At 42.6% G+C, this 23,825-nt stretch overlaps 19 non-coding genes across 19 annotated transcripts; all 19 read left to right on the top strand.

Moving 5' to 3' along the window:
• Window positions 1-1,686: 1,686 nt before the first annotated feature.
• Window positions 1,687-1,769, top strand: TRNAI-UAU (transfer RNA isoleucine (anticodon UAU)). The gene has a single exon. It is a non-coding gene; the product is annotated as a tRNA-Ile (tRNA).
• A 631-nt stretch (window positions 1,770-2,400) lies between these two features.
• On the top strand, window positions 2,401-2,483 carry TRNAL-CAG (transfer RNA leucine (anticodon CAG)). Its single transcript has one exon. It is a non-coding gene; the product is annotated as a tRNA-Leu (tRNA).
• Window positions 2,484-2,671: 188 nt separating this feature from the next.
• Window positions 2,672-2,754, top strand: TRNAL-AAG (transfer RNA leucine (anticodon AAG)). The gene has a single exon. It is a non-coding gene; the product is annotated as a tRNA-Leu (tRNA).
• Window positions 2,755-4,392: 1,638 nt separating this feature from the next.
• Window positions 4,393-4,475, top strand: TRNAL-CAG (transfer RNA leucine (anticodon CAG)). The gene has a single exon. It is a non-coding gene; the product is annotated as a tRNA-Leu (tRNA).
• A 1,298-nt stretch (window positions 4,476-5,773) lies between these two features.
• TRNAL-UAG (transfer RNA leucine (anticodon UAG)) lies at window positions 5,774-5,856 on the top strand. Its single transcript has one exon. It is a non-coding gene; the product is annotated as a tRNA-Leu (tRNA).
• A 905-nt stretch (window positions 5,857-6,761) lies between these two features.
• Window positions 6,762-6,844, top strand: TRNAL-AAG (transfer RNA leucine (anticodon AAG)). The gene has a single exon. It is a non-coding gene; the product is annotated as a tRNA-Leu (tRNA).
• Window positions 6,845-7,869: 1,025 nt separating this feature from the next.
• On the top strand, window positions 7,870-7,952 carry TRNAL-UAG (transfer RNA leucine (anticodon UAG)). Its single transcript has one exon. It is a non-coding gene; the product is annotated as a tRNA-Leu (tRNA).
• A 632-nt stretch (window positions 7,953-8,584) lies between these two features.
• Window positions 8,585-8,667, top strand: TRNAL-CAG (transfer RNA leucine (anticodon CAG)). The gene has a single exon. It is a non-coding gene; the product is annotated as a tRNA-Leu (tRNA).
• Window positions 8,668-8,857: 190 nt separating this feature from the next.
• On the top strand, window positions 8,858-8,940 carry TRNAL-AAG (transfer RNA leucine (anticodon AAG)). Its single transcript has one exon. It is a non-coding gene; the product is annotated as a tRNA-Leu (tRNA).
• Window positions 8,941-11,959: 3,019 nt separating this feature from the next.
• On the top strand, window positions 11,960-12,042 carry TRNAL-UAG (transfer RNA leucine (anticodon UAG)). The gene has a single exon. It is a non-coding gene; the product is annotated as a tRNA-Leu (tRNA).
• A 609-nt stretch (window positions 12,043-12,651) lies between these two features.
• On the top strand, window positions 12,652-12,734 carry TRNAL-CAG (transfer RNA leucine (anticodon CAG)). Its single transcript has one exon. It is a non-coding gene; the product is annotated as a tRNA-Leu (tRNA).
• A 189-nt stretch (window positions 12,735-12,923) lies between these two features.
• Window positions 12,924-13,006, top strand: TRNAL-AAG (transfer RNA leucine (anticodon AAG)). The gene has a single exon. It is a non-coding gene; the product is annotated as a tRNA-Leu (tRNA).
• Window positions 13,007-14,745: 1,739 nt separating this feature from the next.
• On the top strand, window positions 14,746-14,828 carry TRNAL-CAG (transfer RNA leucine (anticodon CAG)). Its single transcript has one exon. It is a non-coding gene; the product is annotated as a tRNA-Leu (tRNA).
• A 189-nt stretch (window positions 14,829-15,017) lies between these two features.
• TRNAL-AAG (transfer RNA leucine (anticodon AAG)) lies at window positions 15,018-15,100 on the top strand. Its single transcript has one exon. It is a non-coding gene; the product is annotated as a tRNA-Leu (tRNA).
• A 1,026-nt stretch (window positions 15,101-16,126) lies between these two features.
• TRNAL-UAG (transfer RNA leucine (anticodon UAG)) lies at window positions 16,127-16,209 on the top strand. Its single transcript has one exon. It is a non-coding gene; the product is annotated as a tRNA-Leu (tRNA).
• A 904-nt stretch (window positions 16,210-17,113) lies between these two features.
• On the top strand, window positions 17,114-17,196 carry TRNAL-AAG (transfer RNA leucine (anticodon AAG)). Its single transcript has one exon. It is a non-coding gene; the product is annotated as a tRNA-Leu (tRNA).
• A 1,741-nt stretch (window positions 17,197-18,937) lies between these two features.
• TRNAL-CAG (transfer RNA leucine (anticodon CAG)) lies at window positions 18,938-19,020 on the top strand. The gene has a single exon. It is a non-coding gene; the product is annotated as a tRNA-Leu (tRNA).
• Window positions 19,021-22,414: 3,394 nt separating this feature from the next.
• Window positions 22,415-22,497, top strand: TRNAL-UAG (transfer RNA leucine (anticodon UAG)). Its single transcript has one exon. It is a non-coding gene; the product is annotated as a tRNA-Leu (tRNA).
• Window positions 22,498-23,402: 905 nt separating this feature from the next.
• TRNAL-AAG (transfer RNA leucine (anticodon AAG)) lies at window positions 23,403-23,485 on the top strand. The gene has a single exon. It is a non-coding gene; the product is annotated as a tRNA-Leu (tRNA).
• The last annotated feature ends 340 nt before the right edge of the window (window positions 23,486-23,825 follow it).

The raw sequence follows: 23,825 nt of genomic DNA, 5'->3' as shown, positions 1-23,825 counted from the left end.
CTTAGATTTGCGTATTCCACCCTATGTTGTGACATTCAGCTCCCTTGTTGAATTTGCTTTAGTCAGCCAAGATGTGGCTATTGACTCAATTTCAAAGCAGCTTTGGGCCGTTCAAGTGGCTGGTGAATAGCACTTTCTCTTTGTACTCATTAAAGGTCTAAAGAGTTCTTCATAGGTACTGCTCTGTATGAATTGTTCAAAGATCTGTTGGAAATGCTTATAATGGGATAAATAAATTGAGGGCATGCCTTTTCTGTACCCCACTTGCATGGCTGTGTGGCTTGTGGAAGGTGCTGCAAATGCAAGTCAGGATGGCCGAGTGGTCTAAGGCGCTGCGTTCAGGTCGCTGTCTCTTCTGGAGGTGTGGGTTCAAATCCAACTTCTGACAAACCTGTGTTTAATCTTCTTTTTTCTTGAGGGAGAAAATCAGATCATTTCCCTCACATGGGCTTATATGGTTGTCTTTTTGGAAAAGCGCAGTGAGTTTTTTTCTTGCTATAGCCACTCATGGCCTAAGATGTGTGGTTTTTTTGTTCACACTATCTTTCTCACTATGTAGATGAACAAGCAACATGTGGCTAGGATGGCCGAGTGGTCTAAGGCGCTACGTTAAGGCCGCACTCTCTCCTGGAGGCGTGGGTTCGAATCCCACTTCTGACAAAACTTTAAGTCGATTTTGTCTCTGCGTTCCTTCAGAATCTCAGCTAAAAATTGGCAGTGCATATAATATCTGAATAAGTACCAAACTTCAGTTTCAACTGCAAATGAATTTGCCCAATTCTGTCTTCAAGCTCGTATAATATTCTTCTAGCACTAGTGATGTTTTATGTGTTTTTTGGGGGGTGCCTAAAAAATCCCTTTTATTGAAGAAATGGCTTACATTCAGTCTTGTGATATTTTTGGTTTCCAATAAGTAGATTTTTAATTTTATGTAACCTCATTTTCTAATGATCCATTCAAGAGATGTTTCCACTATGAAATGAAGAGCAAGGGGAAAGAGCACAAATGATAGAGCCAGTGAGTGAGATGGGGTGTTGAGGAAGGAGAGAATGAAACAAAGACAGAGTGAGTGAACGGCAGGTAGGCATAGAAGAGGAGACTAGAAGTGAAGGTGACTTGCTTTTCCCTGCTCTTGACCTCCCACCCATCTCAAACCAATCGCAAACATACCTTCTATGCAACGTTGGTATGCAGAACTTCACTCCTCAGCCAGTGAGGGTGAGTCCCAAGCCAGGGGCTAGAGAGCAAAAGAATGGATGTGCTCAGACGTTCCTTGCTAGGGACAGTTGATCTGAAACAAGGCCTGCTCTCTTGTTTCCAGCAAGGATCTAGAAATTCTGCATGAATCTGCAAGGCACATTGACAGCATAAATTTGCATAAACTGCCCCACCTTCTGCCTTCCTACTTCCTGAGCAGTAGTTGTTTGTGTATAAAGAGAGAGGTCGCAGGCAAGATAATTTTGTGAGTAGGATACAGAACCCTAAATAGCTGGTGAGAGGTATAAGTTATTCTAAAAGCATAAAAACAGTACACCTGTGAAATGAAATGCTTTCATATGTGATCTTCTGTGTTTATTGTCCTGTGCAAAAAGTTGCACCTTGTGTTTGAAGGTTGAAATTATTTCAAGCTTGCATGGACGCAGAAATTTCTGAGTGACTTTTATACATTTCTTAGGACTCTTCACTGTCAGGGTGGCCGAGTGGTCTAAGGCGCTGTGTTTATGCTGCAGTCTCCTCTGGAGGCGTGGGTTCGAATCCCACTTCTGAAATGACTTTTGGAGATATAATCTTCTTCATCAGGATAACATCTGATGGAAGTTGCATCTGTTCGTCTTCACCTGGGAAGTTATTCCGTCCTCGTCTAGTCAAGAGAGCCTGGGTTTCTCATATATTTCTGTTGTACAAAGTCTTGCTGATAAGTGCAATCCTTACCAAATGAGCTTAGGACCCATGTAAGAGCTCATCTAGAAGAGTCATGCTCTTGTATTCCCTGGCCAGACAGGCCATGCAAATTTGGAAGAATGCCAAGCACCTGGTAGACAGCTGTACTCCAGCACACTTACAGCAATGTCCTCAGGGCTGTGATCAGGGGCTGCTTAGATTTGCGTATTCCACCCTATGTTGTGACATTGAGCTCCCTTGGTGAATTTGCTTTAGTCAGCCAAGATGTGGCTGTTGACTCAATTTCAAAGCAGCTTTGGGCCGTTCAAGTGGCTGGTGAATAGCACTTTCTCTTTGTACGCTTTAAAGGTCTAAAGAGTTCTTCATAGGTACTGCTCTGTATGGATTGTTCAAAGATCTGTTGGAAATGCTTATAATGGGATAAATAAATTGAGGGCATGCCTTTTCGGTACCAAACTTGCATGGCTGTCTGGCTTGTGGAAGATACTGCAAATGCAAGTCAGGATGGCCGAGTGGTCTAAGGCGCTGTGTTCAGGTCGCAGTCTCTTCTGGAGGCGTGGGTTCAAATCCCACTTCTGACAAACCTGTGTTTAATCTTCTTTTTTCTTGAGGAAGAAAATCAGATAATTTCCCTCACATGGGCTTATATGGTTGTCTTTTTGGAAAAGTGCAGTGAGTTTTTTTCTTGCTTTAGCCACTTATGGCCTAAGATGTGTGTTTTTTTGTTCACACTATCTTTCTCACTATGTAGATGGACAAGCAACATGTGGTCAGGATGGCCGAGTGGTCTAAGGCGCTGCGTTAAGGCCGCAGTCTCTCCTGGAGGCGTGGGTTCGAATCCCACTTCCGACAAAACTTTAAGTCCATTTTGTCTCTGCGTTCCTTCAGAATCTCAGCTAAAAATTGGCAGTGCATATAATATCTGAATAAGTACCAAACTTTAGTTTCAACTGCAAATGAATTTGCCCAAGTCTGTCTTCAAGCTCTTATAATATTCTTCCAGCACTAGTGGTGTTTTATGTGTTTCTTGGGGGGTGCCTAAAAAATCCCTTTTATTGAAGAAATGGCTTACATTCAGTCTTGTGATATTTTTGGTTTCCAATAAGTAGATTTTTAATTTTATGTAACCTCATTTTCTAATGATCCGTTCAAGAGATGTTTCTACTATGAAATGAAGAGCAAGGGGAAAGAGCACAAATGATAGAGCGAGTGAGTGAGATGGGGTGTTGAGGAAGGAGAGAATGAAACAAAGACAGAGTGAGTGAACGGCAGGTAGGCATAGAAGAGGAGTCTAGAAGTGAAAGTGACATGCTTTTCCCTGCTCTTGACCTCCCACCCATCTCAAACCAATCACAAACATACCTTCTATGCAATGTTGGTATGCAGAACTTCACTCCTCAGCCAGTGAGGGTGAGTCCCAAGCCAGGGGCTAGAGAGCAAAAGAATGGATGTGCTCAGACGTTCCTTGCTAGGGACAGTTGATCTGAAACAAGGCCTGCTCTCTTGTTTCCAGCAAGGATCTAGAAATTCTGCATGAATCTGCAAGGCACATTGACAGCATAAATTTGCATAAACTGCCCCACCTTCTGCCTTCCTACTTCCTGAGCAGTAGTTGTTTGTGTATAAAGAGAGAGGTCGCAGGCAAGATAATTTTGTGAGTAGGATACAGAACCCTAAATAGCTGGTGAGAGGTATAAGTTATTCTAAAAGCATAAAAACAGTACACCTGTGAAATGAAATGCTTTCATATGTGATCTTCTGTGTTTATTGTCCTGTGCAAAAAGTTGCACCTTGTGTTTGAAGGTTGAAATTATTTCAAGCTTGCATGGACGCAGAAATTTCTGAGTGACTTTTATACATTTCTTAGGACTCTTCACTGTCAGGATGGCCGAGTGGTCTAAGGCGCTGTGTTTAGGCTGCAGTCGCCTCTGGAGGCGTGGGTTCGAATCCCACTTCTGAAATGACTTTTGGAGATATAATCTTCTTCATCAGGAAGTCTTGCTGATAAAGTGCAATCCTTACCAAATGAGCTTAGGACCCATGTAAGAGCTCATCTAGAAGAGTCATGCTCTTGAATTCCCTGGCCAGACAGGCCATGCAAATTTGGAAGAATGCCAAGCACCTGGTAGACAGCTGTACTCCAGCACACTTACAGCAATGTCCTCAGGGCTGTGATCAGGGGCTGCTTAGATTTGCGTATTCCACCCTATGTTGTGACATTGAGCTCCCTTGTTGAATTTGCTTTAGTCAGCCAAGATGTGGCTGTTGACTCAATTTCAAAGCAGCTTTGGGCCGTTCAAGTGGCTGGTGAATAGCACTTTCTCTTTGTACGCTTTAAAGGTCTAAAGAGTTCTTCATAGGTACTGCTCTGTATGGATTGTTCAAAGATCTGTTGGAAATGCTTATAATGGGATAAATAAATTGAGGGCATGCCTTTTCGGTACCAAACTTGCATGGCTGTCTGGCTTGTGGAAGGTGCTGCAAATGCAAGTCAGGATGGCCGAGTGGTCTAAGGCGCTGCGTTCAGGTCGCAGTCTCTTCTGGAGGCGTGGGTTCAAATCCCACTTCTGACAAACCTGTGTTTAATCTTCTTTTTTCTTGAGGGAGAAAATCAGATCATTTCCCTCACATGGGCTTATATGGTTGTCTTTTAGGAAAAGTGCAGTGAGTTTTTTTCTTGCTATAGCCACTTATGGCCTAAGATGTGTGTTTTTTTTGTTCACACTATCTTTCTCACTATGTAGATGGACAAGCAACATGTGGTCTGGAAGGCCGAGTGGTCTAAGGCGCTGCGTTAAGGCCGCAGTCTCTCCTGGAGGCGTGAGTTCGAATCCCACTTCTGACAAAACTTTAAGTTCTTTTTGTCTCTGCGTTCCTTCAGAATCTCAGCTAAAAATTGGCAGTGCATATAATATCTGAATAAGTACCAAACTTCAGTTTCAACTGCAAATGAATTTGCCCAATTCTGTCTTCAAGCTCTTATAATATTCTTCTAGCACTAGTGGTGTTTTATGTGTTTTTTGGGGGGTGCCTAAAAAATCCCTTTTATTGAAGACATGGCTTACATTCAGTCTTGTGATATTTTTGGTTTCCAATAAGTAGATTTTTAATTTTATGTAACCTCATTTTCTAATGATCCATTCAAGAGATGTTTCCACTATGAAATGAAGAGCAAGGGGAAAGAGCACAAATGATAGAGCGAGTGAGTGAGATGGGGTGTTGAGGAAGGAGAGAATGAAACAAAGACAGAGTGAGTGAACGGCAGGTAGGCATAGAAGAGGAGACTAGAAGTTAAAGTGACTTGCTTTTCCCTGCTCTTGACCTCCCACCCATCTCAAACCAATCACAAACATACCTTCTATGCAACGTTGGTATGCAGAACTTCACTCCTCAGCCAGTGAGGGTGAGTCCCAAGCCAGGGGCTAGAGAGCAAAAGAATGGATGTGCTCAGACGTTCCTTGCTAGGGACAGTTGATCTGAAACAAGGCCTGCTCTCTTGTTTCCAGCAAGGATCTAGAAATTCTGCATGAATGTGCAAGGCACATTGACAGCATAAATTTGCATAAACTGCCCCACCTTCTGCCTTCCTACTTCCTGAGCAGTAGTTGTTTGTGTATAGAGAGAAAGGTCGCAGGCAAGGTAATTTTGTGAGTAGGATACAGAACCCTAAATAGCTGGTGAGAGGTATAAGTTATTCTAAAAGCATAAAAACAGTACACCTGTGAAACGAAATGCTTTCATATGTGATCTTCTGTGTTTATTGTCCTGTGCAAAAAGTTGCACCTTGTGTTTGAAGGTTGAAATTATTTCAAGCTTGCATGGACGCAGAAATTTCTGAGTGACTTTTATACATTTCTTAGGACTCTTCACTGTCAGGATGGCCGAGTGGTCTAAGGCGCTGTGTTTAGGCCGCAGTCTCCTCTGGAGGCGTGGGTTCGAATCTCACTTCTGAAATGACTTTTGGAGATATAATCTTCTTCATCAGGATAACATCTGATGGAAGTTGCTTCTGTTCGTCTTCACCTGGGACGTTATTCTGTCCTCGTCTAGTCAAGAGAGCTTGGGTTTCTCATATATTTCTGTTGTACAAAGTCTTGCTGATAAAGTGCAATCCTTACCAAATCAGCTTATGACCCATGTAAGAGCTCATCTAGAAGAGTCATTCTCTTGTATTCCCTGGCCAGACAGGCCATACAAGTTTGGAAGAATGCCAAGCACCTGGTAGACAGCTGGACTCCAGCACACTTACAGCAATTTCCTCAGGGCAGTGATCAGGGGCTGCTTAGATTTGCGAATTCCACCCTATGTTGTGACATTGAGATCCCTTGTTGAATTTGCTTTAGTCAGCCAAGATGTGGCTATTGACTCAATTTCAAAGCAGCTTTGGGCCGTTCAAGTGGCTGGTGAATAGCACTTTCTCTTTGTAATCATTAACGGTCTAAAGAGTTCTTCATAGGTACTGCTCTGTATGGATTGTTCAAAGATCTGTTGGAAATGCTTATAATGGGATAAATAAATTGAGGGCATGCCTTTTCGGTACCCCACTTGCATGGCTGTCTGGCTTGTGGAAGGTGCTGCAAATGCAAGTTAGGATGGCCGAGTGGTCTAAGGCGCTGAGTTCAGGTCGCAGTCTCTTCTGGAGGCGTGAGTTCAAATCCCACTTCTGACAAACTTTTAGTTTAATCTTCTTTTTTCTTGAGGGAGAAAATCAGATCATTTCCCTCACATGGGCTTATATGGTTGTCTTTTTGGAAAAGTGCAGTGAGTTTTTTTCTTGCTATAGCCACTTATGGCCTAAGATGTGTGTTTTTTTTGTTCACACTATCTTTCTCACTATGTAGATGGACAAGCAACATGTGGTCAGGATGGCCGAGTGGTCTAAGGCGCTGCGTTAAGGCCGCAGTCTCTCCTGGAGGTGTGGGTTCGAATCCCACTTCTGACAAAACTTTAAGTCCATTTTGTCTCTGCGTTCCTTCAGAATCTCAGCTAAAAATTGGCAGTGCATATAATATCTGAATAAGTACCAAACTTCAGTTTCAACTGCAAATGAATTTGCCCAATTCTGTCTTCAAGCTCTTATAATATTCTTCTAGCACTAGTGGTGTTTTATGTGTTTTTGGGGGGTGCCTAAAAAATCCCTTTTATTGAAGAAATGGCTTACATTCAGTCTTGTGATATTTTTGGTTTCCAATAAGTAGATTTTTAATTTTATGTAACCTCATTTTCCAATGATCCATTCAAGAGATGTTTCCACTATGAAATGAAGAGCAAGGGGAAAGAGCACAAATGATAGAGCGAGTGAGTGAGATGGGGTGTTGAGGAAGGAGAGAATGAAACAAAGACAGAGTGAGTGAACGGCAGGTAGGCATAGAAGAGGAGACTAGAAGTGAAAGTGACTTGCTTTTCCCTGCTCTTGACCTCCCACCCATCTCAAACCAATCACAAACATACCTTCTATGCAACGTTGGTATGCAGAACTTCACTCCTCAGCCAGTGAGGGTGAGTCCCAAGCCAGGGGCTAGAGAGCAAAAGAATGGATGTGCTCAGACGTTCCTTGTTAGGGACAGTTGATCTGAAACAAGGCCTGCTCTCTTGTTTCCAGCAAGGATCTAGAAATTCTGCATGAATGTGCAAGGCACATTGACAGCATAAATTTGCATAAACTGCCCCACCTTCTGCCTTCCTACTTCCTGAGCAGTAGTTGTTTGTGTATAGAGAGAAAGGTCGCAGGCAAGGTAATTTTGTGAGTAGGATACAGAACCCTAAATAGCTGGTGAGAGGTATAAGTTATTCTAAAAGCATAAAAACAGTACACCTGTGAAATGAAATGCTTTCATATGTGATCTTCTGTGTTTATTGTCCTGTGCAAAAAGTTGCACCTTGTGTTTGAAGGTTGAAATTATTTCAAGCTTGCATGGACGCAGAAATTTCTGAGTGACTTTTATACATTTCTTAGGACTCTTCACTGTCAGGATGGCCGAGTGGTCTAAGGCGCTGTGTTTAGGCCGCTGTCTCCTCTGGAGGCGTGGGTTCGAATCCCACTTCTGAAATGACTTTTGGAGATATAATCTTCTTCATCAGGATAACATCTGATGGAAGTTGCTTCTGTTCGTCTTCACCTGGGACGTTATTCTGTCCTCGTCTAGTCAAGAGAGCTTGGGTTTCTCATATATTTCTGTTGTACAAAGTCTTGCTGATAAAGTGCAATCCTTACCAAATGAGCTTATGACCCATGTAAGAGCTCATCTAGAAGAGTCATTCTCTTGTATTCCCTGGCCAGACAGGCCATACAAATTTGGAAGAATGCCAAGCACCTGGTAGACAGCTGGACTCCAGCACACTTACAGCAATTTCCTCAGGGCAGTGATCAGGGGCTGCTTAGATTTGCGAATTCCACCCTATGTTGTGACATTGAGATCCCTTGTTGAATTTGCTTTAGTCAGCCAAGATGTGGCTATTGACTCAATTTCAAAGCAGCTTTGGGCCGTTCAAGTGGCTGGTGAATAGCACTTTCTCTTTGTACTCATTAAAGGTCTAAAGAGTTCTTCATAGGTACTGCTCTGTATGGATTGTTCAAAGATCTGTTGGAAATGCTTATAATGGGATAAATAAATTGAGGGCATGCCTTTTCGGTACCCCACTTGCATGGCTGTCTGGCTTGTGGAAGGTGTTGCAAATGCAAGTCAGGATGGCCGAGTGGTCTAAGGCGCTACGTTCAGGTCGCAGTCTCTTCTGGAGGCGTGGGTTCAAATCCCACTTCTGACAAACTTTTAGTTTAATCTTCTTTTTTCTTGAGGGAGAAAATCAGATCATTTCCCTCACATGGGCTTATATGGTTGTCTTTTTGGAAAAGTGCAGTGAGTTTTTTTCTTGCTATAGCCACTCATGGCCTAAGATGTGTGTTTTTTTTGTTCACACTATCTTTCTCGCTATGTAGATGAACTAGCAACATGTGGTCAGGATGGCTGAGTGGTCTAAGGTGCTGCGTTAAGGCCGCAGTCTCTCCTGGAGGCGTGGGTTCGAATCCCACTTCTGACAAAACTTTAAGTCCATTTTGTCTCTGCGTTCCTTCAGAATCTCAGCTAAAAATTGGCAGTGCATATAATATCTGAATAAGTACCAAACTTCAGTTTCAACGGCAAATGAATTTGCCCAATTCTGTCTTCAAGCTCTTATAATATTCTTCTAGCACTAGTGGTGTTTTATGTGTTTTTTGGGGGGTGCCTAAAAAATCCCTTTTATTGATAAAATGGCTTACATTCAGTCTTGTGATATTTTTGGTTTCCAATAAGTAGATTTTTAATTTTATGTAACCTCATTTTCTAATGATCCATTCAAGAGATGTTTCCACTATGAAATGAAGAGCAAGGGGAAAGAGCACAAATGATAGAGCGAGTGAGTGAGATGGGGTGTTGAGGAAGGAGAGAATGAAACAAAGACAGAGTGAGTGAACGGCAGGTAGGCATAGAAGAGGAGACTAGAAGTGAAAGTGACTTGCTTTTCCCTGCTCTTGACCTCCCACCCATCTCAAACCAATCACAAACATACCTTCTATGCAACGTTGGTATGCAGAACTTCACTCCTCAGCCAGTGAGGGTGAGTCCCAAGCCAGGGGCTAGAGAGCAAAAGAATGGATGTGCTCAGACGTTCCTTGCTAGGGACAGTTGATCTGAAACAAGGCCTGCTCTCTTGTTTCCAGCAAGGATCTAGAAATTCTGCATGAATCTGCAAGGCACATTGACAGCATAAATTTGCATAAGCTGCCCCACCTTCTGCCTTCCTACTTCCTGAGCAGTAGTTGTTTGTGTATAAAGAGAGAGGTCGCAGGCAAGATAATTTTGTGAGTAGGATACAGAACCCTAAATAGCTGGTGAGAGGTATAAGTTATTCTAAAAGCATAAAAACAGTACACCTGTGAAATGAAATGCTTTCATATGTGATCTTCTGTGTTTATTGTCCTGTGCAAAAAGTTGCACCTTGTGTTTGAAGGTTGAAATTATTTCAAGCTTGCATGGACGCAGAAATTTCTGAGTGACTTTTATACATTTCTTAGGACTCTTCACTGTCAGGATGTCCGAGTTGTCTAAGGCGCTGTGTTTAGGCTGCAGTCTCCTCTGGAGGCGTGGGTTTGAATCCCACTTCTGAAATGACTTTTGGAGATATAATCTTCTTCATCGGGAAGTCTTGCTGATAAAGTGCAATCCTTACCAAATGAGCTTAGGACCCATGTAAGAGCTCATCTAGAAGAGTCATGCTCTTGTATTCCCTGGCCAGACAGGCCATGGAAATTTGGAAGAATGCCAAGCACCTGGTAGACAGCTGTACTCCAGCACACTTACAGCAATGTCCTCAGGGTTGTGATCAGGGGCTGCTTAGATTTGCGTATTCCACCCTATGTTGTGACATTGAGCTCCCTTGTTGAATTTGCTTTAGTCAGCCAAGATGTGGCTGTTGACTCAATTTCAAAGCAGCTTTAGGCCGTTCAAGTGGCTGGTGAATAGCACTTTCTCTTTGTACGCTTTAAAGGTCTAAAGAGTTCTTCATAGGTACTGCTCTGTATGGATTGTTCAAAGATATGTTGGAAATGCTTATAATGGGATAAATAAATTGAGGGCATGCCTTTTCGGAACCAAACTTGCATGGCTGTCTGGCTTGTGGAAGGTGCTGCAAATGCAAGTCAGGATGGCCGAGTGGTCTAAGGCGCTGTGTTCAGGTTGCAGTCTCTTCTGGAGGCGTGGGTTCAAATCCCACTTATGACAAACCTGTGTTTAATCTTCTTTTTTCTTGAGGGAGAAAATCAGATCATTTCCCTCACATGGGCTTATATGGTTGTCTTTTTGGAAAAGTGCAGTGAGTTTTTTTCTTGCTATAGCCACTTATGGCCTAAGATGTGTGTTTTTTTTGTTCACACTATCTTTCTCACTATGTAGATGGACAAGCAACATGTGGTCTGGAAGGCCGAGTGGTCTAAGGTGCTGCGTTAAGGCCGCAGTCTCTCCTGGAGGCGTGAGTTCGAATCCCACTTCTGACAAAACTTTAAGTCCATTTTGTCTCTGCGTTCCTTCAGAATCTCAGCTAAAAATTGGCAGTGCATATAATATCTGAATAAGTACCAAACTTCAGTTTCAACTGCAAATGAATTTGCCCAATTCTGTCTTCAAGCTCTTATAATATTCTTCTAGCACTAGTGGTGTTTTATGTGTTTTTTGGGGGGTGCCTAAAAAATCCCTTTTATTGAAGACATGGCTTACATTCAGTCTTGTGATATTTTTGGTTTCCAATAAGTAGATTTTTAATTTTATGTAACCTCATTTTCTAATGATCCATTCAAGAGATGTTTCCACTATGAAATGAAGAGCAAGGGGAAAGAGCACAAATGATAGAGCGAGTGAGTGAGATGGGGTGTTGAGGAAGGAGAGAATGAAACAAAGACAGAGTGAGTGAACGGCAGGTAGGCATAGAAGAGGAGACTAGAAGTGAAAGTGACTTGCTTTTCCCTCCTCTTGACCTCCCACCCATCTCAAACCAATTACAAACATACCTTCTATGCAACGTTGGTATGCAGAACTTCACTCCTCAGCCAGTGAGGGTGAGTCCCAAGCCAGGGGCTAGAGAGCAAAAGAATGGATGTGCTCAGACGTTCCTTGCTAGGGACAGTTGATCTGAAACAAGGCCTGCTCTCTTGTTTCCAGCAAGGATCTAGAAATTCTGCATGAATGTGCAAGGCACATTGACAGCATAAATTTGCATAAACTGCCCCACCTTCTGCCTTCCTACTTCCTGAGCAGTAGTTGTTTGTGTATAGAGAGAAAGGTCGCAGGCAAGGTAATTTTGTGAGTAGGATACAGAACCCTAAATAGCTGGTGAGAGGTATAAGTTATTCTAAAAGCATAAAAACAGTACACCTGTGAAATGAAATGCTTTCATATGTGATCTTCTGTGTTTATTGTCCTGTGCAAAAAGTTGCACCTTGTGTTTGAAGGTTGAAATTATTTCAAGCTTGCATGGACGCAGAAATTTCTGAGTGACTTTTATACATTTCTTAGGACTCTTCACTGTCAGGATGGCCGAGTGGTCTAAGGCGCTGTGTTTAGGCCGCAGTCTCCTCTGGAGGCATGGGTTCGAATCCCACTTCTGAAATGACTTTTGGAGATATAATCTTCTTCATCAGGATAACATCTGATGGAAGTTGCTTCTGTTCGTCTTCACCTGGGACGTTATTCTGTCCTCGTCTAGTCAAGAGAGCTTGGGTTTCTCATATATTTCTGTTGTACAAAGTCTTGCTGATAAAGTGCAATCCTTACCAAATGAGCTTATGACCCATGTAAGAGCTCATCTAGAAGAGTCATTCTCTTGTATTCCCTGGCCAGACAGGCAATACAAATTTGGAAGCATGCAAAGCACCTGGTAGACAGCTGGACTCCAGCACACTTACAGCAATTTCCTCAGGGCAGTGATCAGGGGCTGCTTAGATTTGCGAATTCCACCCTATGTTGTGACATTGAGATCCCTTGTTGAATTTGCTTTAGTCAGCCAAGATGTGGCTATTGACTCAATTTCAAAGCAGCTTTTTGCCGTTCAAGTGGCTGGTGAATAGCACTTTCTCTTTGTACTCATTAGTACTGCTCTGTATGGATTGTTCAAAGATCTGTTGGAAATGCTTATAATGGGATAAATAAATTGAGGGCATGCCTTTTCGGTACCCCACTTGCATGGCTGTCTGGCTTGTGGAAGGTGCTGCAAATGCAAGTCAGGATGGCCGAGTGGTCTAAGGCGCTGCGTTCAGGTCGCAGTCTATTCTAGAGGCGTGGGTTCAAATCCCACTTCTGACAAACCTGTGTTTAATCTTCTTTTTCCTTGAGGGAGAAAATCAGATCATTTCCCTCACATGGGCTTATATGGTTGTCTTTTTGGAAAAGTGCAGTGAGTTTTTTTCTTGCTATAGCCACTCATGGCCTAAGGTGTGTGTTTTTTTTGTTCACACTATCTTTCTCACTATGTAGATGAACAAGCAACATGTGGTCAGGATGGCCGAGTGGTCTAAGGCGCTGCGTTAAGGCCGCAGTCTCTCCTGGAGGCGTGGGTTCGAATCCCACTTCTGACAAAACTTTAAGTCCATTTTGTCTCTGCGTTCCTTCAGAATCTCAGCTAAAAATTGGCAGTGCATATAATATCTGAATAAGTACCAAACTTCAGTTTCAACTGCAAATGAATTTGCCCAATTCTGTCTTCAAGCTCGTATAATATTCTTCTAGCACTAGTGGTGTTTTATGTGTTTTTGGGGGGTGCCTAAAAAATCCCTTTTATTGAAGAAATGGCTTACATTCAGTCTTGTGATATTTTTGGTTTCCAATAAGTAGATTTTTAATTTTATGTAACCTCATTTTCTAATGATCCATTCAAGAGATGTTTCCACTATGAAATGAAGAGCAAGGGGAAAGAGTACAAATGATAGAGCCAGTGAGTGAGATGGGGTGTTGAGGAAGGAGAGAATGAAACAAAGACAGAGTGAGTGAACGGCAGGTAGGCATAGAAGAGGAGACTAGAAGTGAAGGTGACTTGCTTTTCCCTGCTCTTGACCTCCCACCCATCTCAAACCAATCACAAACATACCTTCTATGCAACGTTGGTATGCAGAACTTCACTCCTCAGCCAGTGAGGGTGAGTCCCAAGCCAGGGGCTAGAGAGCAAAAGAATGGATGTGCTCAGACGTTCCTTGCTAGGGACAGTTGATCTGAAACAAGGCCTGCTCTCTTGTTTCCAGCAAGGATCTAGAAATTCTGCATGAATCTGCAAGGCACATTGACAGCATAAATTTGCATAAAGTGGCCCACCTTCTGCCTTCCTACTTCCTGAGCAGTAGTTGTTTGTGTATAAAGAGAGAGGTCGCAGGCAAGATAATTTTGTGAGTAGGATACAGAACCCTATATAGCTGGTGAGAGGTATAAGTTATTCTAAAAGCATAAAAACAGTACACCTGTGAAATGAAATGCTTTCATATGTGATCTTCTGTGTTTATTGTCCTGTGCAAAAAGTTGCACCTTGTGTTTGAAGGTTGAAATTATTTCAAGCTTGCATGGACGCAGAAATTTCTGAGTGACTTTTATACATTTCTTAGGACTCTTCACTGTCAGGATGGCCGAGTGGTCTAAGGCGCTGTGTTTAGGCTGCAGTCTTCTCTGGAGGCGTGGTTCGAATCCCACTTCTGAAATGACTTTTGGAGATATAATCTTCTTCATCAGGATAACATCTGATGGAAGTTGCATCTGTTCGTCTTCACCTGGGACGTTATTCTGTCCTCGTCTAGTCAAGAGAGCTTGGGTTTCTCATATATTTCTGTTGTACAAAGTCTTGCTGATAAAGTGCAATCCTTACCAAATGAGCTTAGGACCCATGTAAGAGCTCATCTAGAAGAGTCATGCTCTTGTATTCCCTGGCCAGACAGGCCATGCAAATTTGGAAGAATGCCAAGCACCTGGTAGACAGCTGTACTCCAGCACACTTACAGCAATGTCCTCAGGGCTGTGATCAGGGGCTGCTTATTTTTGCGTATTCCACCCTATGTTGTGACATTGAGCTCCCTTGTTAAATTTGCTTTAGTCAGCCAAGATGTGACTGTTGACTCAATTTCAAAGCAGCTTTGGGCCGTTCAAGTGGCTGGTGAATAGCACTTTCTCTTTGTACGCTTTAAAGGTCTAAAGAGTTCTTCATAGGTACTGCTCTGTATGGATTGTTCAAAGATCTGTTGGAAATGCTTATAATGGGATAAATAAATTGAGGGCATGCCTTTTCGGTAGCAAACTTGCATGGCTGTCTGGCTGGTGGAAGGTGCTGCAAATGCAAGTCAGGATGGCCGAGTGGTCTAAGGCGCTGCGTTCAGGTCGCAGTCTCTTCTGGAGGCGTGGGTTCAAATCCCACTTCTGACAAACCTGTGTTTAATCTTCTTTTTTCTTGAGGGAGAAAATCAGATCATTTCCCTCACATGGGCTTATATGGTTGTCTTTTTGGAAAAGTGCAGTGAGTTTGTTTCTTGCTATAGCCACTTATGGCCTAAGATGTGTGGGTTTTTTTTTCACACTATCTTTCTCACTATGTAGATGGACAAGCAACATGTGGTCAGGATGGCCGAGTGGTGTAAGGCGCTGTGTTAAGGCCGCAGTCTCTCCTGGAGGCGTGGGTTCGAATCCCACTTCTGACAAAACTTTAAGTCCATTTTGTCTTTGCGTTCCTTCAGAATCTCAGCTAAAAATTGGCAGTGCATAAAATATCTGAATAAGTACCAAACTTCAGTTTCAACTGCAAATGAATTTGCCCAATTCTGTCTTCAAGCTCTTATATTATTCTTCTAGCACTAGTGGTGTTTTATGTGTTTTTTGGGGGGTGCCTAAAAAATCCCTTTTATTGAAGAAATGGCTTACATTCAGTCTTGTGATATTTTTGGTTTCCAATAAGTAGATTTTTAATTTTATGTAACCTCATTTTCTAATGATCCATTCAAGAGATGTTTCCACTATGAAATGAAGAGCAAGGGGAAAGAGCACAAATGATAGAGCGAGTGAGTGAGATGGGGTGTTGAGGAAGGAGAGAATGAAACAAAGACAGAGTGAGTGAACGGCAGGTAGGCATAGAAGAGGAGACTAGAAGTGAAAGTGACTTGCTTTTCCCTGCTCTTGACCTCCCACCCATCTCAAACCAATCACAAACATACCTTCTATGCAACGTTGGTATGCAGAACTTCACTCCTCAGCCAGTGAGGGTGAGTCCCTAGCCAGGGGCTAGAGAGCAAAAGAATGGATGTGCTCAGACGTTCCTTGCTAGGGACAGTTGATCTGAAACAAGGCCTGCTCTCTTGTTTCCAGCAAGCATCTAGAAATTCTGCATGAATGTGCAAGGCACATTGACAGCATAAATTTGCATAAACTGCCCCACCTTCTGCCTTCCTACTTCCTGAGCAGTAGTTGTTTGTGTATAGAGAGAAAGGTCGCAGGCAAGGTAATTTTGTGAGTAGGATACAGAACCCTAAATAGCTGGTGAGAGGTATAAGTTATTCTAAAAGCATAAAAACAGCACACCTGTGAAATGAAATGCTTTCATATGTGATCTTCTGTGTTTATTGTCCTGTGCAAAAAGTTGCACCTTGTGTTTGAAGGTTGAAATTATTTCAAGCTTGCATGGACGCAGAAATTTCTGAGTGACTTTTATACATTTCTTAGGACTCTTCACCGTCAGGATGGCTGAGTGGTCTAAGGCGCTGTGTTTAGGCCGCAGTCTCCTCTGGAGGCGTGGGTTCGAATCCCACTTCTGAAATGACTTTTGGAGATATAATCTTCTTCATCAGGATAACATCTGATGGAAGTTGCTTCTGCTCGTCTTCACCTGGGACGTTATTCTGTCCTCGTCTAGTCAAGAGAGCTTGGGTTTCTCATATATTTCTGTTGTACAAAGTCTTGCTGATAAAGTGCAATCCTTACCAAATGAGCTTATGACCCATGTAAGAGCTCATCTAGAAGAGTCATTCTCTTGTATTCCCTGGCCAGACAGGCCATACAAATTTGGAAGAATGCCAAGCACCTGGTAGACAGCTGGACTCCAGCACACTTACAGCAATTTCCTCAGGGCAGTGATCAGGGGCTGCTTAGATTTGCGAATTCCACCCTATATTGTGACATTGAGATCCCTTGTTGAATTTGCTTTAGTCAGCCAAGATGTGGCTATTGACTCAATTTCAAAGCAGCTTTGGGCCGTTCAAGTGGCTGGTGAATAGCACTTTCTCTTTGTACTCATTAAAGGTCTAAAGAGTTCTTCATAGGTACTGCTCTGTATGGATTGTTCAAAGATCTGTTGGAAATGCTTATAATGGGATAAATAAATTGAGGGCATGCCTTTTCGGTACCCCACTTGCATGGCTGTCTGGCTTGTGGAAGGTGCTGCAAATGCAAGGCAGGATGGCCGAGTGGTCTAAGGCGCTGCGGTCAGGTCGCAGTCTCTTCTGGAGGCGTGGTTTCAAATCACACTTCTGACAAACCTGTGTTTAATCTTCTTTTTTCTTGAGGGAGAAAATCAGATCATTTCCCTCACATGGGCTTATATGGTTGTCTTTTTGGAAAACTGCAGTGAGTTTTTTTCTTGCTATAGCCACTCATGGCCTAAGATGTGTGTTTTTTTTGTTCACACTATCTTTCTCACTATGTAGATGAACAAGCAACATGTGGTCATGATGGCCGAGTGGTCTAAGGCGCTGCGTTAAGGCCGCAGTCTCTCCTGGAGGCGTGGGTTCAAATCCCACTTCTGACAAAACTTTAAGTCCATTTTGTCTCTGCGTTCCTTCAGAATCTCAGCTAAAAATTGGCAGTGCATATAATATCTGAATAAGTACCAAACTTCAGTTTCAACTGCAAATGAATTTGCCCAATTCTGTCCTCAAGCTCGTATAATATTCTTCTAGCACTAGTGGTGTTTTATGTGTTTTTTGGGGGGTGCCTAAAAAATCCCTTTTATTGAAGAAATGGCTTACATTCAGTTTTGTGATATTTTTGGTTTCCAATAAGTAGATTTTTAATTTTATGTAACCTCATTTTCTAATGATCCATTCAAGAGATGTTTCCACTATGAAATGAAGAGCAAGGGGAAAGAGCACAAATGATAGAGCCAGTGAGTGAGATGGGGTGTTGAGGAAGGAGAGAATGAAACAAAGACAGAGTGAGAGAACGGCAGGTAGGCATAGAAGAGGAGACTAGAAGTGAAGGTGACTTGCTTTTCCCTGCTCTTGACCTCACACCCATCTCAAACCAATCACAAACATACCTTCTATGCAACGTTGGTATGCAGAACTTCACTCCTCAGCCAGTGAGGGTGAGTCCCAAGCCAGGGGCTAGAGAGCAAAAGAATGGATGTGCTCAGACGTTCCTTGCTAGGGACAGTTGATCTGAAACAAGGCCTGCTCTCTTGTTTCCAGCAAGGATCTAGAAATTCTGCATGAATCTGCAAGGCACATTGACAGCATAAATTTGCATAAACTGCCCCACCTTCTGCCTTCCTACTTCCTGAGCAGTAGTTGTTTGTGTATAAAGAGAGAGGTCGCAGGCAAGATAATTTTGTGAGTAGGATACAGAACCCTAAATAGCTGGTGAGAGTTATAAGTTATTCTAAAAGCATAAAAACAGTACACCTGTGAAATGAAATGCTTTCATATGTGATCTTCTGTGTATATTGTCCTGTGCAAAAAGTTGCACCTTGTGTTTGAAGGTTGAAATTATTTCAAGCTTGCATGGACGCAGAAATTTATGAGTGACTTTTATACATTTCTTAGGACTCTTCACTGTCAGGATGGCCGAGTGGTCTAAGGCGCTGTGTTTAGGCTGCAGTCTCCTCTGGAGGCGTGGGTTTGAATCCCACTTCTGAAATGCCTTTTGGAGATATAATCTTCTTCATCAGGATAACATCTAATGGAAGTTGCATCTGTTCGTCTTCACCTGGGACGTTATTCCGTCCTCGTCTAGTCAAGAGAGCTTGGGTTTCTCATATATTTCTGTTGTACAAAGTCTTGCTGATAAAGTGCAATCCTTACCAAATGAGCTTAGGACCCATGTAAGAGCTCATCTAGAAGAGTCATGCTCTTGTATTCCCTTGCCAGACAGGCCATGCAAATTTGGAAGAATGCCAAGCACCTGGTAGACAGCTGTACTCCAGCACACTTACAGCAATGTCCTCAGGGCTGTGATCAGGGGCTGCTTAGATTTGCGTATTCCACCCCATGTTGTGACATTGAGCTCCCTTGTTGAATTTGCTTTAGTCAGCCAAGATGTGGCTGTTGACTCAATTTCAAAGCAGCTTTGGGCCGTTCAAGTGGCTGGTGAATAGCACTTTCTCTTTGTACGCTTTAAAGGTCTAAAGAGTTCTTCATAGGTACTGCTCTGTATGGATTGTTCAAAGATCTGTTGGAAATGCTTATAATGGGATAAATAAATTGAGGGCATGCCTTTTCGGTACCAAACTTGCATGGCTGTCTGGCTTGTGGAAGGTGTTGCAAATGCAAGTCAGGATGGCCGAGTGGTCTAAGGTGCTGCGTTCAGGTCGCAGTCTCTTCTGGAGGCGTGGGTTCAAATCCCACTTCTGACAAACCTGTGTTTAATCTTCTTTTTTCTTGAGGGAGAAAATCAGATCATTTCCCTCACATGGGCTTATATGGTTGTCTTTTTGGAAAAGTGCAGTGAGTTTTTTTCTTGCTATAGCCACTCATGGCCTAAGATGTGTGTTTTTTTTGTTCACACTATCTTTCTCGCTATGTAGATGAACAAGCAACATGTGGTCAGGATGGCTGAGTGGTCTAAGGTGCTGCGTTAAGGCCTCAGTCTGTCCTGGAGGCGTGGGTTCGAATCCCACTTCTGACAAAACTTTAAGTCCATTTTGTCTCTGCGTTCCTTCAGAATCTCAGCTAAAAATTGGCAGTGCATATAATATCTGAATAAGTACCAAACTTCAGTTTCAACGGCAAATGAATTTGCCCAATTCTGTCTTCAAGCTCGTATAATATTCTTCTAGCACTAGTGGTGTTTTATGTGTTTTTTGGGGGGTGCCTAAAAAATCCCTTTTATTGATAAAATGGCTTACATTCAGTCTTGTGATATTTTTGGTTTCCAATAAGTAGATTTTTAATTTTATGTAACCTCATTTTCTAATGATCCATTCAAGAGATGTTTCCACTATGAAATGAAGAGCAAGGGGAAAGAGCACAAATGATAGAGCCAGTGAGTGAGATGGGGTGTTGAGGAAGGAGAGAATGAAACAAAGACAGAGTGAGTGAACGGCAGGTAGGCATAGAAGAGGAGACTAGAAGTGAAAGTGACTTGCTTTTCCCTGCTCTTGACCTCCCACCCATCTCAAACCAATCACAAACATACCTTCTATGCAACGTTGGTATGCAGAACTTCACTCCTCAGCCAGTGAGGGTGAGTCCCAAGCCAGGGGCTAGAGAGCAAAAGAATGGATGTGCTCAGACGTTCCTTGCTAGGGACAGTTGATCTGAAACAAGGCCTGCTCTCTTGTTTCCAGCAAGGATCTAGAAATTCTGCATGAATCTGCAAGGCACATTGACAGCATAAATTTGCATAAACTGCCCCACCTTCTGCCTTCCTACTTCCTGAGCAGTAGTTGTTTGTGTATAAAGAGAGAGGTCGCAGGCAAGATAATTTTGTGAGTAGGATACAGAACCCTAAATAGCTGGTGAGAGTTATAAGTTATTCTAAAAGCATAAAAACAGTACACCTGTAAAATGAAATGCTTTCATATGTGATCTTCTGTGTTTATTGTCCTGTGCAAAAAGTTGCACCTTGTGTTTGAAGGTTGAAATTATTTCAAGATTGCATGGACGCAGAAATTTATGAGTGACTTTTATACATTTCTTAGGCCTCTTCACTGTCAGGATGGCCGAGTGGTCTAAGGCGCTGTGTTTAGGCTGCAGTCTCCTCTGGAGGCGTGGGTTAGAATCCCACTTCTGAAATGACTTTTGGAGATATAATCTTCTTCATCAGGATAACATCTGATGGAAGTTGCATCTGTTCGTCTTCACCTGGGACGTTATTCCGTCCTCGTCTAGTCAAGAGAGCTTGGGTTTCTCATATATTTCTGTTGTACAAAGTCTTGCTGATAAAGTGCAATCCTTACCAAATGAGCTTAGGACCCATGTAAGAGCTCATCTAGAAGAGTCATGCTCTTGTATTCCCTGGCCAGACAGGCCATGCAAATTTGGAAGAATGCCAAGCACCTGGTAGACAGCTGTACTCCAGCACACTTACAGCAATGTCCTCAGGGCTGTGATCAGGGGCTGCTTAGATTTGCGTATTCCACCCTATGTTGTGACATTGAGCTCCCTTGTTGAATTTGCTTTAGTCAGCCAAGATGTGGCTGTTGACTCAATTTCAAAGCAGCTTTGGGCCGTTCAAGTGGCTGGTGAATAGCACTTTCTCTTTGTATGCTTTAAAGGTCTAAAGAGTTCTTCATAGGTACTGCTCTGTATGGATTGTTCAAAGATCTGTTGGAAATGCTTATAATGGGATAAATAAATTGAGGGCATGCCTTTTCGGTACCAAACTTGCATGGCTGTCTGGCTTGTGGAAGGTGCTGTAAATGCAAGTCAAGATGGCCGAGTGGTCTAAGGCGCTGCATTCAGGTCGCAGTCTCTTCTGGAGGCGTGGGTTCAAATCCCACTTCTGACAAACCTGTGTTTAATCTTCTTTTTTCTTGAGGGAGAAAATCAGATCATTTCCCTCACATGGGCTTATATGGTTGTCTTTTTGGAAAAGTGCAGTGAGTTTTTTTCTTTCTATAGCCACTTATGGCCTAAGATGTGTGTTTTTTTTGTTCACACTATCTTTCTCTCTATGTAGATGGACAAGCAACATGTGGTCAGGATGGCCGAGTGGTCTAAGGCGCTGCGTTAAGGCCGCAGTCTCTCCTGGAGGCGTGGGTTCGAATGCCACTTCAGACAAAACTTTAAGTCCATTTTGTCTCTGCGTTCCTTCAGAATCTCAGGTAAAAATTGGCAGTGCATATAATATCTGAATAAGTACCAAACTTCAGTTTCAACTGCAAATGAATTTGCCCAATTCTGTCTTCAAGCTCTTATAATATTCTTCTAGCACTAGTGGTGTTTTATGTGTTTTTTGGGGGGTGCCTAAAAAATCCCTTTTATTGAAGAAATGGCTTACATTCAGTCTTGTGATATTTTTGGTTTCCAATAAGTAGATTTTTAATTTTATGTAACCTCATTTTCCAATGATCCATTCAAGTGATGTTTCCACTATGAAATGAAGAGCAAGGGGAAAGAGCACAAATGATAGAGCGAGTGAGTGAGATGGGGTGTTGAGGAAGGAGAGAATGAAACAAAGACAGAGTGAGTGAACGGCAGGTAGGCATAGAAGAGGAGACTAGAAGTGAAAGTGACTTGCTTTTCCCTGCTCTTGACCTCCCACCCATCTCAAACCAATCACAAACATACCTTCTATGCAACGTTGGTATGCAGAACTTCACTCCTCAGCCAGTGAGGGTGAGTCCCAAGCCAAGGGCTAGAGAGCAAAAGAATGGATGTGCTCAGACGTTCCTTGCTAGGGACAGTTGATCTGAAACAAGGCCTGCTCTCTTGTTTCCAGCAAGGATCTAGAAATTCTGCATGAATGTGCAAGGCACATTGACAGCATAAATTTGCATAAACTGCCCCACCTTCTGCCTTCCTACTTCCTGAGCAGTAGTTGTTTGTGTATAGAGAGAAAGGTCGCAGGCAAGGTAATTTTGTGAGTAGGATACAGAACCCTAAATAGCTGGTGAGAGGTATAAGTTATTCTAAAAGCATAAAAACAGCACACCTGTGAAATGAAATGCTTTCATATGTGATCTTCTGTGTTTATTGTCCTGTGCAAAAAGTTGCACCTTGTGTTTGAAGGTTGAAATTATTTCAAGCTTGCATGGACGCAGAAATTTCTGAGTGACTTTTATACATTTCTTAGGACTCTTCACTGTCAGGATGGCCGAGTGGTCTAAGGCGCTGTGTTTAGACTGCAGTCTCCTCTGGAGGCGTGGGTTCGAATCCCACTTCTGAAATGACTTTTGGAGATATAATCTTCTTCATCAGGATAACATCTGATGGAAGTTGCATCTGTTCGTCTTCACCTGGGACGTTATTCCGTCCTCGTCTAGTCAAGAGAGCTTGGGTTTCTCACATATTTCTGTTGTACAAAGCCTTGCTGATAAAGTGCAATCCTTACCAAATGAGCTTAGGACCCATGTAAGAGCTCATCTAGAAGAGTCATGCTCTTGTATTCCCTGGCCAGACAGGCCATGCAAATTTGGAAGAATGCCAAGCACCTGGTAGACAGCTGTACTCCAGCACACTTACAGCAATGTCCTCAGGGCTGTGATCAGGGGCTGCTTAGATTTGCGTATTCCACCCTATGTTGTGACATTGAGCTCCCTTGTTGAATTTGCTTTAGTCAGCCAAGATGTGGCTGTTGACTCAATTTCAAAGCAGCTTTGGGCCGTTCAAGTGGCTGGTGAATAGCACTTTCTCTTTGTACGGTTTAAAGGTCTAAAGAGTTCTTCATAGGTACTGCTCTGTATGGATTGTTCAAAGATCTGTTGGAAATGCTTATAATGGGATAAATAAATTGAGGGCATGCCTTTTCGGTACCAAACTTGCATGGCTGTCTGGCTTGTGGAAGGTGCTGCAAATGCAAGTCAGGATGGCCGAGTGGTCTAAGGCGCTGCGTTCAGGTAGCAGTCTCTTCTGGAGGCGTGGGTTCAAATCTCACTTCTGACAAACCTGTGTTTAATCTTCTTTTTTCTTGAGGGAGAAAATCAGATCATTTCCCTCACATGGGCTTATATGGTTGTCTTTTTGGAAAAGTGCAGTGAGTTTTTTTTTTTGCTATAGCCACTCATGGCCTAAGATGTGTGTTTTTTTTGTTCACACTATCTTTCTCACTATGTAGATGAGCAAGCAACATGTGGTCAGGATGGCCGAGTGGTCTAAGGCGCTGCGTTAAGACCGCAGTCTCTCCTGGAGGCGTGGGTTCGAATCCCACTTCTGACAAAACTTTAAGTCCATTTTGTCTCTGCGTTCCTTCAGAATCTCAGCTAAAAATTGGCAGTGCATATAATATCTGAATAAGTACCAAACTTCAGTTTCAACTGCAAATGAATTTGCCCAATTCTGTCTTCAAGCTCGTATAATATTCTTCTAGCACTAGTGGTGTTTTATGTGTTTTTTGGGGGGTGCCTAAAAAATCCCTTTTATTGAAGAAATGGCTTACATTCAGTCTTGTGATATTTTTGGTTTCCAATAAGTAGATTTTTAATTTTATGTAACCTCATTTTCTAATGATCCATTCAAGAGATGTTTCCACTATGAAATGAAGAGCAAGGGGAAAGAG

This window comes from Lissotriton helveticus, chromosome 8, assembly GCF_964261635.1.
Source record: "Lissotriton helveticus chromosome 8, aLisHel1.1, whole genome shotgun sequence".
NCBI classification, from domain to species: Eukaryota; Metazoa; Chordata; class Amphibia; order Caudata; family Salamandridae; genus Lissotriton; species Lissotriton helveticus.
Note: the sequence above shows the minus strand (reverse complement) of the source record. Positions and strands in the feature narration are given on the sequence as shown.